Source organism: Dermacentor albipictus, chromosome 1, assembly GCF_038994185.2.
Source record: "Dermacentor albipictus isolate Rhodes 1998 colony chromosome 1, USDA_Dalb.pri_finalv2, whole genome shotgun sequence".
NCBI lineage: Eukaryota > Metazoa > Arthropoda > Arachnida > Ixodida > Ixodidae > Dermacentor > Dermacentor albipictus.
In genome coordinates this window covers 346076574-346092329 of record NC_091821.1, presented here as the reverse complement: position 1 = coordinate 346092329, position 15756 = coordinate 346076574, and the positions used below count along the sequence as shown (strand labels likewise).

The following is a 15756-nucleotide window of genomic DNA, read 5'->3' as shown; positions in this document are numbered from 1 at the left end:
GCTTTCTATCTTTACCGCCGAAGAATTAACTAAGCCCTTGAAGGCGCGTCAATATGCATGACGTCATAGGGAGCTGCTGCGGGAACTTCGAGGAGGCGTCGCCACCTGTCTTTTGTTATTGTGTTTTTTTTTCCTGGCGTACCAAGCGTCTTATCGTTGTAAGATTGTAAAAGGGTGAGTTACTGATACAGAACAAAATTTTTTCCCACGAGGAAACAGAGATACAGAACAGTGTGAAACCACATGGAAACTGCGCGTGATGTGCTCAAAAATAAATAAATAAATAAATAAATAAATAAATAAATAAATAAATAAATAAATAAATAAATAAAATAAAAAAGGGGGGAGCAGGCTTGATGACTGGGTATCATGTAAGACAATTTCATTTATCGGACGGCACCATGCGGGTAAAATGCAATATTGCATCTGAGGCGTTCTCTTAAATCCCAAGCAGTGGCAAGAGGTGTGTTGACATAAGCCTCATCTGTGGTGCAATGCGACAGGGATAGAATGGATCACGCGTACCTCGGCCACGCTTGAAACCGAAATAGTCGGTGGCTTTCGCTGTTGTTCAGAATTGTGCTGAGAAGCCACGAAATAGAAAAGCACGAGGAACAATGAGGTGGAAACTGTGGGGAGATCCAATGTATTGCTCTCGCGGTTACCTGTGCCTTTCTTTATTACACCCATTTCAGCGTGACTTGAGAGAAAGCAATATCAGGGCGTTAAATTTGCACACTGGTCGCCGAAAGTGGCGAAAAAAAAAATGTTGCCTGATAAGGCTAGACGCAATTTAAGCAATGAGCGTTACGACGAGAATCCGAAAACCATGATCAAAAATAACGTACAGCGCAAAGGACAGGGACAGCGATAGACGACATACACAGCGCTGTGTAGGTCGTCTATCGCTGTCCCTGTCCTTTGCGCTGTACGTTATTTTAGATCATGAATTACCAACTAGCCCAAGCAACCACCCTAGTTCACTTAATTTCTAGTACAATGGGCCCTTTCCCTTCATACAGCGATGTCTATGTCGTCTATCGCTGTCCCTGTCCTTTGCGCTGTACGTTATTTTTGATCATGAATTACCAACTAGCCCAAGCAACCACCCTAGTAATCCGAAAACCACCATGCCGATAACTCTATCCTAGAACGGGTGCTCTTCTGGGCACGGCCAAATTCCGTCATGCGTTCCGATTCCGCCATGTTGACGTTTGAAGCCGATCAGAGAGGCCGTAGTAGTCCTGCGAACCAATCGGAGCTGACAGGAAGAATTCGACTGTCAGCATGTGGAGTAATTAGACTGTGTCCGGAGCCCGTACTCAGAGAAAACCCTGAAGCAAGAAGTGTTTGTAAGAGCGAATTCCAGCCTCTCCTGAAGCTGGATACACAAGGTGTCTTTATTTTCTTTTTTTTTAGACAATTACGATTTTTTTTTATAGGAACGCTATAAGCGTAGTGAACGTGGCGTTTCTGCTGACAAATTCATAGGCGAGGTGGAGGAGGAGGAGGAGGAAAAACGTTCATTGAGCTCTAGAAAGTTCTATGAATTTCCCGGAGTCAGATGGTGTCTTCCATCTTCTTGGCAATGGCCGTCTGCCCCTAGTCCAGGGCTCCGCTGGATGCCGCTGCCAGCTGGGCCCGTCGGATCAGCCCTAGTTGGACGTCCTGACGGTCGCTGGAGAGCATTCCTTCCCATTGCTCCGCACTCGGGTTTGGTATTATTGGCGCCGCATTTGTTTTCTGGCAGGTGGAAATATTTCGCCGCTAATAACGCAAGCTTCAGAAAACCAATTAACAAAATGTTTTTAAGTTTACCTTTTTATTAGTGTCGTAGGGACAGTTGTTTGAACGGAAAACTTGAAGACAGCCACATGTTAATGCACCCGCATTTTTTTTATGTTCAATGTCGCACCTAATCCGAGATATTTGTCATCGAACTCCAACGGTAAATCCAGGCAATATCGAAACCGAGCGCCGCGAGATCGCAGGAAAGATGGTCCCACGGTCGTATCAGACCGAAACGACAAGCCCGTGACGACGAACGCGAGGAAGCTTGAAACTGAACGTATCGGCCAGTCGCGGCAGCCACCGATACGACACGCTTTGCTTGGTAAGCATGTGCGGCTGTGTGTCGAGTCAGGATTTGACGCGGCCATGCCGTCATACATATTTCAACCCAAACTTCTTTACGGGGCGCTGCCGTCTGACGCGCAGCTCAGCCTCGATATCGCCCCGATTGAGCTTTGGAATTTGAGGCTGAATATCTTGAATTAGGAGCGATTAACACGATATTAAAAAAAATGGGTGCATATTGAAATTGTCACTGTCTCGACAATTGACGTTCAAACAACGGCTACCAAGGCACTAATAAAAAAAGTTTATGAAATAATTGTTGTTAATTAGTCTTCTGAAGTTCACGTTATTAGCGGCAAAGTATGTCCACCTCGCCTAGGATCTAGTCTGCTAAACCGCCACGTTCGCGGCGCTCATTACTTCTTGTAATAGAAATCTGTATGGTATTTAAAAAAAGCATCCTGCATTATTAGAGAAGGTGCCCAGTCATGGCAAAGAGCACTTAGGGACGAGGAGCTTCGGGAATGCCGCCCCACAATAAATACACCCCTGGTCAGAATAGAAAGAAAGCGTCCGCGTTCCTTTTATGCCGACCAAGAGTGATGGCGGCACGCCTCGACTGAATCTTCTCAGTGTAGACCGTCGGCAGGGACGATCGACCCACAAACGCTTCGCACAAGTCAGCATTTTCTTGAAAAAAGAAAGACGCATACACAAGGAAGCACCAACATCGTAACGATATTGTAGGGCTTACGTAAACTAGGTCAAGCAAGGGTGCTGATATGTAGCCCTTTCAGAAAAAAAGAAAAAGAAAACATATCGAGAATGGGTTCAAGATTACATATGCAACCTCAATCCCGTATTTCGTGCGGAATTATTAGCCCCGAGTCTGACGGAGTGGCTTGAAGATGCCAGCCAGCGATGTGGCTAAGTAGAAAAGAAGCACAGCCGCCACCGATGGAGCTTGCGTGTGGCCGTTGTTAAAAAGAATGATAATAATAATAAAAAAACCTTACATCAAGCCGGGCAGTGACCCCGAAGAAAGCTGACGAAAAGTGAACGGCGTCTCTACCCTGCATAAGCACTGGATCCCCTGGTAGCCAATCGGGCATCTCTGTATTGAACACCCTCGTTCCGTCGCAAGTATATTTGCGCGTTCGGACAGCGACAGAGCTTACGATGTTGCGTTACCTCACGGGCGCCTCGCAACACATAAAAACCGAGGTTTGATGCTATAAGCCGTTTTCGAGTGCCAATTCGTATGGAATAGGCTGGAATGGGACACTTTATTTTGGTCCTGCAGGACGCGCTTAGCGCGTAGCGGGCGTCTCCCACGACCGACAGGGAGTACCTGGCGGCCGCTTCGCGGACCTGCTGGACGGCCCGTTGCTGGTCTGCGAGCAGTAAGCTTCTGAGGGAGTTCTCCCACTTGTCCGAGGTAGAGTCGGGAATAGCGTTTCTACACTCCCAGAGCACGTGTGCGAGTGTTTCCGTGTCTCCGCACAAGGGGCACGTGTCGCTGGTGAACGCGTCGGGATGCAAAACGTGTAATTTGGCAGGGTTTGGGTGCATGTATTAAGCGTAGTGTTAGCGCCTGCGGCCTGTTAAATTTGGGGTGCAGTGGCGGAAAGATGCGACGCCCCAGGTTGAAGTGTTTTTTTTTTTTTAAATTTGACTGCACGAAGCTGCAACGATAACAACGATCCCGCCGCGGCTCGAGGCCGCAACGAGGTGCTATGACCAAGATGTCCAAACCCAGGCCGTCCAGCAGATCTCGGCGGCCCTCGAAAGGCAACGACCGAGCGAAACCGGAGGGAGGCTGCCACCCCAAAAGAGGGGCAGGCGCGGTCGACCAAAGGAAATAGTGCGGCCGCGGCCGAAGTAGAGGCGCCACACGCCGCGAAGACGTCATGGCCGCGTCACGGTAACGCCTCCCTAACAGGGGAAGGCTAACCGTTCTGCAAGCGTTCGCAACAAAGTTTCTTCACTCACTCACTGACTGTACGTAATGAGCGCGGGGCCAGCGCGGTCGGTAAGCGCGCACGCTGCGTCGTGGGCGATCTCGTTGAGGTTGAGGCTGTACTCACCCAAACGCTGCGGCTAGGCGCCTCCCCCCCCCCCCCCCCCCGGCGTTTGGGTGAGTACAGCAACAGTTCCGACTTGGTCGGGGAGCACTTGAGACCAGTAAGTTCGAGGCAGGACTCGTAGGTTTCGACGGCCTCCTGCAGGGCGGATTCCATGAAGCCATCTGACCCTGCGGAGCACCAGGTGGTTATGTCGTTCGCGTAAATGGTGTGGTTCAGCCCATCGATCTTCGAGAGTCGTTCGGAGAGCCCGATCACCACGAGATTGAAAAGCGTCGGCGTGAGGACTAATCCCGGGGGGGTGCCCTCTGTCCGAGCTCTACTGTCCGACACAAGGTCGCCTGCGCGTAGGACGGCCTTGCGCTGGGTAAGGAAGCAGCGGACAAAATTCCAGCCGGTGGGTGGAAGAGGGCCGCGTGAGGGGGTTGGACTGGGTGTGGGCGTGCGTTGCGGGACTGGCTTACCCAAATTTTCGATGGCGGGAGTGGCAACGTGTTCGAGATAGAGTTCTACTTGGCCCAGCCTATTACCGTGGGCAGCGAGGGTGGACTGCACGAGGGCCATGCTTTCGCCGAGGAAGCGGATGCTCTCCTTTATCATCGAGAGCGTGCTCTTAATATAGTCCAGTTCGTGCTTTACATCAGGCTGGTCGTGGGCAACCGCGCATTTCTTAGGTGAGCCCTCGCCATCGTCGTTACCGGCGCCTAGGGATTGCGGCATCGACGGCGCGACTGTATTGGCAGCAATGGCGGTGGCGGGTGTAGCGTATTTACTAAAGCGAAACATTCGCTGGCTCCTTGCCCTGCCCTACATGGCTTAAAAAATAGAGTGAACTGCGCCGATCCCAGCGACAATTCTGTTATTCAATTCAATCCTTTTACTACGACATGTGTTGTCGCAAGGGTCTTAATGCGGTTTTTAAAGTGAGTCGATCCTGGAGAGAGTGCCAGCGTCATTCATATTTTTCCACAACATCAGACTTCACCCAAATTGACCTCGCAATGCGGATAAAAGGAATACTGTTTAAAGCAAGCGACCTAAAGAAAGATATTTCTTTCTTTTTTTAAGCGCAGAGGTTTGCCGTTGTGGAAGTATTCACGCACAAGCAAGGGAAGGGAAGTGGGGACAGTAACAAAAAAGGCAGAAGGAAGTTAAAAAAGAAACAGTACGCGCTTTTTAGCCGCCTTAACGGTGGAACAAAGAAGGTCAAGCAAAGTCACGATATTTCGCGTTCCCGCCTGGAAGATTTGATTCGTCGAGGGCGGCACGCCGTGCGTAGGTTCCTCGTTGACATATCGCCGCGACTCGTCTCAGTTCGGGGACAGCGCCCAACGAATTACGGACAGATTGGGGATTCCGAAGAAGAAAGGCTCCGCGAAATTGTTCCCGGAAGAACTGCAAGCGATTTTTTTTTGTCCGTGTTTGCAAAACTCGTCTCTTTGACGAGAGAAATATGCGTCGCGTGAAGCAGGATCATTCGGCATAGCCCTTCAGTTTTTTAAAGATAAGGTGAACAAGGGAGGGGCTCCAGCCAGGCGAGATTTCGGTGTAATCAGTGTTCGGGAGAAGGGCATGAAGTGGAAGGCTGGTCTCCGTACTCGCTATGTGGCAGTACAACGCACTGAACTCCGTTTCGCGCGAATAGGTGTCTATAACGCATGAAATTTCTTTGAATGTATAATGGGATCGTTTCAATGACGCCTCACATATTCACGCAAGTTCCGTATAAGCTTGCGGAATGAAATGAAATGCTCAGTGGAATAAACGTCTGGATTCACTATATGTGTATAAATCGCCTGAAAATGTAGACACAAGGACAAACACTTTATGACGCGTAGCTGCTGATAAGCTAGAGGTTGTCGTGCTCAGATGTGAACAAACTAGAACACACGACGGCACACAGCTGAAAGACAGAGGTTATCCAAAACAAATGAAACAAGACTGAAATGTGAAAAAACTATTATAAAAACAGAATACATATCATACCTATCAGAACGGCTAGAATATGAGCTCTTTATTTAAAGGCTTCTCTGCCATACTGACTATTAACGTCGAATGTAGCAAATTACAGAATAACGAAGAGGCGTCTCTAGAAATGAACTAAGCTTCCATGTCAGTCTTTCTGCGTTTAGTCTTTCGCAATGGACATTTCCGGTTAGCTACGTTTAAAAGTTTTTCCACTACACTCTTAAATAAAACTACACCCTTTGGGTCGTATCTTGCTACAGAACCATAATCGTCATTTGTCTTGTCCGCATTTCCTTTCTTTAACGCTGCGAGCCCGGTACTTCGAAGGCGCGAACGGCATGTACGTTATCAGCATGACAGAGCATTCTCGACCGGAAAGTAGCGAGTGCAGTGTTTTCAAGAAAGGAAACGCAAGCAAGACAGATGACGATTATCGTTGTGTGGCAAATATACACCCCCAAGGGTGTAAATTTGCCTAAGAGTGTAGTTACCGTTATTTTACCGTACGGCGACGCCGTCTCTTTGCGTTGCCTACTTTTCACATATATTATGAAACAGGGAAATACGAAATGGCAGGGAGCGAGGCACACTGTCACGCCGCAGTTCTACGACGGTGAAATGCCCGGAATTTTGTTAACCCACAGCGGGCCATATCAGAAGAACGTAACATACAAGAGTATTTCGCTCTTCGTGTGCCTATCTTATCTTCTCTATGTCGTAGTGCGCAGAGAATTAGAGAATTAGCAGTGAGCCAAGAAGAATCCCGGGCCGCCGGTTGAAATTTTATTGCTTGTCGCCTTCGGCTTTCTCTCAGGGCAACTGAACTGTGTTGTGTGTTGGCACCTTTGAGTGTGCTCGTCTTCTGGGTCCCTCTTCCCTGTCCTCTCTGTTGTCTTTCTGCCTTCCGTTGCTGCGGCGTCTAGTCAGAAACCCATATTGCCTGTTCGAGTCGACTTTCCTTTTCTGCCCTGTTTCGTATCCCCCTCTACCTCTCTTGTCGCGTGGAATTAGGACAGACGATGATAGAGAACTGGTGCTCCCTCTCTCGCCATTTGAGCAACCAGCCGTTGCGCGTTGCGAAACTTCGCTTGGCATGCGATGACTCTCCTTCACGTTACACCGCACCAATTTCAATTGCTCGCCACAGTTTTCCCTCTCGCTTTCAATGCACAGACGTGCACGGTAGGCGGATGAAGGTGTAGGTGTGCGCGTAATCGATGTATCTCCGCGGTCCGCAACGCAGTGTAGTCGACCCTGGGGCGCACTGACTACCGCCGCACTCCGCCAGCGCGCGGGAAAAAAACAGAAACAAGGGGAAAGAGGGGAGAGGAGGAGTTGGGCCCCATTATCTTTAGTGGTACGGCGCCCGCACCGCGCTGCAAAGGTGGCTTCGCCGCACTACAACGCGCATTTCGCTGCAATGGCCAATCGCGGTGCGCGACTGGCATGTGAAAGCACGGTGCGCGGGGCGCAGGCAGCGGGGCCCCTTGCCGTGCGTTTCGGCGTCACCATGGGGACGACCTCGAACGAGAGTGCACTGCTTTGCTGCGCGCTGTGCGCGACACGTCCCGAAATGAGTCGTACGGGACGAGTACCCCTTGCTCGCGGCGACCCCCTTTCCCCACCACCTCCGGGTCCCGGCTCCGCCGCCAGACCACGTCCACCGTGCCAAGACTGACCTTCCGCGCAATAGCGATCCGCGCCGAAAGCGGTGCGACCCCCGTGGTGTCAGGCGCGAACAAGAAGAAGGCCGCCACGTTTTGGCCTACTGACCAGTGGCGCCGAGTCGGCAGTGTAGGCGCTGCGTTCCCCCTCCCTGCCTCGACCCGAAGCACAGACACACGTACGACGCGCCTGTATAGCTCCTCGCAGCGCGGCGGCCATGCGCTATACGACTGCGCGTGGTGCGTGTCGTGCGCAGATAAGCGTCACACGAAACTCGGCGTGTACACGCATCGGTCCGCGCCGTTCGTTTGTCGCTTGGTCACGTCGGTTCACCGGAATGACGGGTAATTCTAGGCGCCTGGGTGTGTGGTTGCGTGTACGTTCTGATGAATTAAATGGGCAGTTGGATCGAAAGGGTGCTGTGTCTCTATGTATTACAGCGCTGCTTTATCTTTCGCGCGTTATCGAACGGTTTGAATGGTACTCCGACCAATCTCTCTTTCCGGAGGCACAGTTTACCCGTTAGATGGGACATATTTCATGCGTCAGTCAACTTTTGACGTACTCCGTCGAATGCGTGCGCAGATGATAATTACGCGATCATCCCCACCCCCTCTCTCTCGCTTCTTGCTTTATTTACTAATTTAATTTTTTTCGGGCAACACTGACAAAGCACGTAAATTCGCGCGAAACTCAGTACTGTAAAAGCGAACTAAAGCATCAGCTCGTGTCCCGAGCGATTACTCAACTCCTCTAAGTTGCATGACGTTTTGCGGGATCATCATCATCATCATCATCATTATCATCATCATCATCCTGGTTAGGCCCACTGCAGGGCAAAGGCCTCTCCAATACTTCTCCAACTACCCCCGTCATGTACTAATTGGGGCCCATGTTGCCCCTGCAAACTTCTTAATCTCATCCGCCCACCTAACTTTCTGCCGCCCCCTGCTACGCTTCCTTTCCCTTGGAATGCAGCCCGTAACCCCTAATGACCATCGGTTATCTTCTCTCCTCATTACATGCCCTGCCCATGCCCATTTCTTTTTCTTGTTTTCAACTAAGATGTCATTAACTCGCGTTTGTCCCCTCACCCAATCTGCTCTTTTTTTATCCCTTAACGTTACACCCATCAGTTTTCTTTCCATAGCTCGTTGCGTCGTCCTCAATTTAAGTAGAACCCTTTTCGCAAGCCTCCAGGTTTATGCCCCGTACGTGAGTACTGGTAAGACGCAGCTGTTATACACTTCTCTCTTGAGGGATAATGGCAACCTGCTGTTGATGATCTGAGAATGCCTGCCGAACGCACCCCAGCCCATTCTTATTCTTCTGATTATTTCAGTATCATGATCCGGATCCGCGGTCACTACCTGCCCTTAGTAGATGTATTATCTTACCACTTCCAGTGCCTCGCTACCTATCGTAAACTGCTGTTCTCTTCTGAGATTGTTAAACATTACTTTAGTTTTCTGGAGATTAATTTTTAGACCCACCCTTCGGCTTTGCTTCTCCAGGTCAGTGAGCATGCATTGCAGTTGGTCTCCTGAGTTACTAAGCAAGGCAATATCATCAGCGAATCGCAAGTTACTAAGGTATTCTCCATTAATTTTTATCCCCAGTTCTTCCCAATCCAGGTCTCTAAATATCTCCTGCAAACACGCTGTGAATAGCATTGGAGAGCTCGTATCTCCCTGCCTGGCACCCTTCTTTATTGGGAATTTGTCGCTTTCTTTATGGAGGACTACGGTGGATGTGGAGCCGCTATAGATATCTTTCAGTATTTTTACATACGGCTCGTCTACACCCTGATTCCGTAATGACTGCATGACTGCTGAGGTTTCGACTGAATCAAACGCTTTCTCGTAATTAATGAAAGCTGTATATAAGGGTTGCTTATATTCCACACATTTCTCTATCACCTGATTGATAGCGTAAATATGGTCTATTGTTGAGTAGCCTTTACGGAATCCTGCCTGGTCTTTTGGTTGACAGAAGTCTAAGGTGTTCCTGATTCTATTTGCGATTACCTTAGTAAATACTTTGTAGGCAACGGACAGTAAGCTGATCGGTCTATAATTTTTCAAATCTTGCGGGATAACATAACAGAACATAACAGAAAGAAAGAAACAGGATAACAGAAAGAATAACAAAAAGAGGATAACAGAAAGAGGATAACAGAAAGAAAGAAAGAAAGAAAGAAAGAAAGAAAGAAAGGAAGAAAGAAAACAAGAAAGAAAGAAAGAAAGACAGAAAGAAAGAAAGAAAGAAAGAAAGAAAGAAAGAAAGAAAGAAAGAAAGAAAGAAAGAAAGAAAGAAAGAAAGAAAGAAAGAAAGTCTTTTGCGAAGCGATAAAACCGTATGCCCTATTCGTTTTCTACTAGACGAAATCGAGCATACAGCTGATGCTGGTCTGCATTGACCACATACCTTGAAGATCTAAACGTTGGGTTTCCCTCTAATGCGTGCGTTGAACGAACGGCAACTATTTCCAGCTTCAGTGAGAAGAGAGCCTTGGATGCCCATGTTCCTCCGAAAGCTTGGACTCACTGCCTGCAATATAAGCGCGCCTTGCAAAAATGGCCAACAAAATTTACAAGCGACCGCACCTGCTCCCTCTATGCTCACGTGTCATTTCGGCGCTTAACCAAGATGAAACGATCCAGAGAAGCCGAGTTATCACTGCCCTTGTTGCATTAAGGTGGCGCAATCTAGCATTATTCCTTAGCCGCCAATATAGCTCACATGCTGTTTTACCGTGCGACCTAAGTTACTCCTGCCCCCCTTCTCCCCTTCCCCCCACTGCCCTCCTGACTCCCTCGAACCACTTTTTTTTTTTTCTTACAGACCATAGGCACGCACCTCAGGAGGCTGACGGACCTATGGAGAGGGGTAGCCTCGGCAAAACCACGCAGGCGAGATTGGTCTAAGTAGATATTAAACGTCGTAAATCGCTTTAGACTCGAATACTGCCGGACGCATCGGACCCGGGGGGCCACTTCCTTGTGTCGACGTTTGCGCTGCCGACCACGCGATATCCTGCTTGCGCGCAATATTCTTTCCTCGAGAGATTTATCGTTGTAATGCCTATACATCGAAAGGAACGATGGGAAGCTCCGAGGGAGGCGGGAAGTGGTGAGTGGGAGAGGGAGACGTTGTTGAGCAGATATCTTCTTACCGGTTCAACGGCAATGCGTCGACATTCCGCTTCTTCCTAGGGCGTTTCTTTATGGGTCCCTTGACCATATCATAGTGGCGTTCTTTTTTCCTTTCGTTGAAAGATCGCTCATCAAAGTATATACAGAAAATTAATCCCTTAAGTCGCTTGCGTTATACTAAACGAATTATTTCCAGCACTTTGTGTTGTTGGATGTACTATAAACGGCGCCTATAGCTAAGCGCAAACAAACATTGCATCTTGCTCTTGCGCAAAAGGCAGTGTATTGCGCAGACATGATTTCGCAAGCCGCAGAGCCTTCGTCGAGACCTGTTACGCCACTGTCGGTGTCAAGCTACGCTCTCTGACAAAATTTGTCGGCAATCTCTTGCTCGGCAATGCGTTATTCTCCAGACGCAAGCGGTTTACAGTGCAGATAGGTTATGTGAGAAATGTCATTACGTTTTTTTACAAATGTTTTATCGAAGCAACCTCGAAGCGCCTTTAGCGAGGGTGGCGCGAAAATCTTCGTCGTCATTACACGAAGGGAGCAGTAAGTCGTAATTACAGACCAGTCGCATCTCCTGAGGCGCTATAACGCTTAATACGTCTACCAAGTAAGTTCTCTTTGTTTCGGCTCAACTGGAAATCAATATCAACACATGGCGCCTGTCTAAGTTATACGAAAGCAGCTGCGAAAGAAAGTGCGACGCATGAGAGGTAGGAAATACTACAAGGGCGTGTTGTGTTGCTTTTATCGCGTACACATTTTACTGACTTTGCCCAGTAAATGGTACTTTTCGCCATCTCCAATGTGCTGTCGACCCCGTAACGTGAAAAAAAAAAGATTCTTCGCAGTGTCTTCTGCGGGTGTTACATACAACTACAAAGTAATAATTTTGCGTGCGAGCAGTGAAGACTGTTACAAATTACAAAACGGAAATAATAAGCACTATAACAAAAAAATGTGCCTCTGAGAGAATGTGCGGCTACAATACAAATAACGAAGACATACGCAAGCCCACACACCGGTACAGGGTGGATACATACATACATACATACATACATGCATACATACATACCTACCTACATACATACATACATACATACATACATACATAATACATACATACATACATACATACATACATACATACATACATACATACATACATACATACATACATATCTGTACAAGTGACCTTGTATCTGTATGTTAACACTTGTATGTACTTGTGTGATATCGTAACTTCGCAGCATTCTGCGTGGGTTATAGATTAATTTGGTTTTTTTCTATATTGACTGCGATTGTTAAGCATGGTCCCGGCATATGCCTTATTGCCGGACCGTTTGTTCGTTTGTTTTTCATGTCGCCTCGCATTATCATCGTTTGCTCACTGGCCAATCTATTGTTTATGGAGAAACTGGCGATACAACAGTTGCCAACATTTCCAATGTCCTCTGAATAAATCGCTCGCTCGCTCGCTCAGTCCAAGATAAGGCGTGCGGGCCGCGCACGCGCTCAGCCGTGCGGACAACCATTCGCAGCCACCGGCCGGGCTAGAGGAGAAGAGACGCGTTCCCTTCCTCTAGCACGCTCCTGATCCCTTACGCCCAATATTACGCGTACAAGAAGACAGCACGTCATCATCATCATCATCATCATCAGCCTGGTTACGCCCACTGCAGGGCAAAGGCCTCTCCCATATTTCTCCAACAACCCCGGTCATGTACTAATTGTGGCCATGCCGTGCCTGCAAACTTTTTAATCACATCCGCCCACCTAACTTTCTGCCGTCCCCTGCTACGCTTCCCTTCCCTTGGAAACCAGTCCGTAAGCCTAATTAATGACCATCGGTTATCTTCCCTCCTCATTACATGTCCTGCCCATGCCCATTTCTTTTTCTTGATTTCAACTAAGATGTCATTAATTCGCGTTTGTTCCCCCACCCAATCTGCTCTTTTCTTATCCCTTAACGTTACACCTATCATTCTTCTTTCCATAACTCTTTGCGTCGTCCTCAATTTAAGTAGAACCCTTTTCGTAAGCCTCCAGATTTCTGCCCCGTACGAGAGTACTGATAAGACACAGCTGTTATAAACTTTTCTCTTGAGGGATAATGGCAATGGAGGGACGGCACGTATCCAGCCAATAACGCCACTTTCCTTCCTGGTTTACCATCGCACGCTTTCCCTCGCCCACGCAGCATACGAGGCGTGGGGCGCGATGTTATCGCACTTGGACCTGATACAGAACATCACGGCGACGGCGAAATATTCACCTGGAGTGTCCACGTCGTTGCTATGGCAGTAATAATACAAAACAGGATTGCAGGTTCCAACTCAACTCGTGGACTATGAGGAACGTAGCAGTGGGGTTGCTTCGGGCTGATTTTCACCACCTCGGATTTCTTAACGTGCCCGCAAAACACGGCATGCGAGCGTTCTTTGATCTTCGCTCCATCGGAATGTCGGTACTGCGGTGGCGAATGTACTGTGATATCCATGATTCGGAAAGATAACATTCGGGTAAAACAAAAAGAAAAAGAAATATAATTCATGAAATGTGCAATATATATTCGGATATCACCGTTCGTGGGACTGAAATTTTGGTCGCACTAAATGAAGGGCCTGAAAACTGAATTCTTTGTGATCCCCTTAAACGATGTTTCGACGAGCGACTTGCCAGTTCCTTCTTTTGGGCTCGTTTTCACAAAAGAGCTCTTACGTTATAATTTGTTTCGTAAGAGAAAATTCCAGCCGAGCCTGATGCTGGACATATCAGTGAAGGCGGCAAGCCAATGGTAGAGAGCACTTACGAAGAAACACCTTCGGGAATTCGGCTCCTGGTTACTACTTCATATAAGTCACGAAATTACAATTCGCTGTAGTTAATGAGTCCATGAAAAAAAAAAACTTTACTCATTCCTTCTCCGCAAACTTAATTTATACACCACCTCCCAGGAAAGTCAAAAGCACCTTCTCAGCACGTTCCCCAGAGTATACAGCCGCTTCGCCACTGTGTTAGCAGCGTCCTTCAACTCAAGTCGCGAGTTACGATGCCACCTTGTATTTGCCGCCACAACAGCGCGTCGTCCCTCGGACACAAATAGCATCGCACGCCGAAAAACGCTTATTAGCGCAGTCGTTTGTAAACGCTAACTTTAGCATACGATGCTGTTCGCAAAACAAAGGAGGGAAAGTAAGAAAGAACGTGAGTGGAACACTCTGGAGTTCCTCTGCCAGGGAAGCCATGCAAATGAGCTCCCCTTCTAGTCTGAAGGTTCGCCATTACGAATATCCTCTCTCTCACTATCTCTCCGTTTCTTTTTTTATCAGGAAAGGTCTAGGAAAGAGTACGATAGCGCATGCAGGGGAGTGCGGTTAGGGAAAGAAGAGGGCAGCGACCACAGGAACTGGGGCAAACGACGCAGAATAAATATGGCAGAAATAGCAAAAAGACGGGAAAGTACTTCGAGCGGACGCGGGACAACTCTTCCGGCCTCCGTTCCCTAATGGTCTTCAAAACGAACCGCCTCATAGCGTTTTCTATATATCTGTATCCCTATTTCTTTCTCTCTTTCTCTCTCTTTCTCTCTTACAGGCACGTGTGCGCCGCCACCCTCGTGCTGCTGTGGCCCGCTACATTTAGACCGGTAGCGAAGGTAGGGCCCCGGGCTCAGGACCATCGATTCTTGTTTCATCTACTGAAGTTAGAGTTGCCTCCCATGCTCCTCTTCCTTACAACTCCCTTCTCTGCTTGACCTTCTGTTTTTTTTATTTAGCCGTTAGCTACCTTCTGGCAGTCACATGGTGGTACAGCGCTTTTCATTCCTTCCCTGTCTTTCCTGCTGATCGCGCTATAGGCAGTGAGAGTGGTTCTATTTAATAAAGGAAAAGGAAAACACCGAGAGAAATGCGAAAGAACCAAAACCAATAGGATGTGTCCGCCCACCCTCTCCTCAAAGAGTGTTTCATCAAGGCGCAACCCTTCCGCAAGTCCTGCTCGGAGCCTTGCTCAGCCTTGCAGCGTCGTCCTCCACTGACGCTTGTTGTGTTTGCTTCGCATGTTACACGTTTTACGGGTACTACAACACGCTTCGTCCATTTCGACGCGTGCTCCTTTTCTCCCCGCCGCATCTTCCCTCTCCCTTCTGTCTACTGTGCGGCTCCACGTTCGTCCCGCCAGAGACCAATGTATTTTTCTTTTAATTCTTTTTCTTTTCGAATATATGCCGAGCGATTTCTTGTTGGAATTTGTATCGGTCTTCGTCGCTCACGATATACGAAACTATTCTCCTGCCCTGGCCTGCAGTCACCCGTCGAACATATGTGACACGCATAGACATCCTCTTATAATTCGTTCCCCCAACCAACGCCGACTAAAGTTCTGTCAACGCGTGCGGGCAAAACACCACGCTGTAGAACAAGTGACGACGTGCCTTACCGGACGCCGCTTGGCTCTGCAACTCTATTGATTCTTACTTCACCGTACATGGCGGACGCAACTCTCCCTGTACACAAAGTATCCGCAGCATTTAAAGATAAATGCATCAGGGGACGTGTACCCAATAGCTTATTGTAGTAGGGTAATTACTAAGCGTCTCAATGAACCTCTGTACATATCGAAGTGATTTCGCATAATCAATGGAACCTATAGAACAGCTTGTTACGAAAGCTTCTGCAAGTGCTCACAGTATCGCGTCATACGCCACGCAGGGTGATGCGTCGTGTATAATGTGGCATCCGAGTGGGCTAGACTATCGGTTGCGCAGTGCTCGTGCATGTAGCGTCCAAAGCGTTTAACAA

At 48.3% G+C, this 15756-nt stretch overlaps 1 protein-coding gene across 2 annotated transcripts in view; it reads right to left on the bottom strand.

The window, feature by feature from the left end:
• Positions 1–15756, bottom strand: part of LOC135915571 (potassium/sodium hyperpolarization-activated cyclic nucleotide-gated channel 3-like) — a 452750-nt gene that overhangs the window by 133159 nt on the left and 303835 nt on the right. The window lies entirely within an intron of this gene.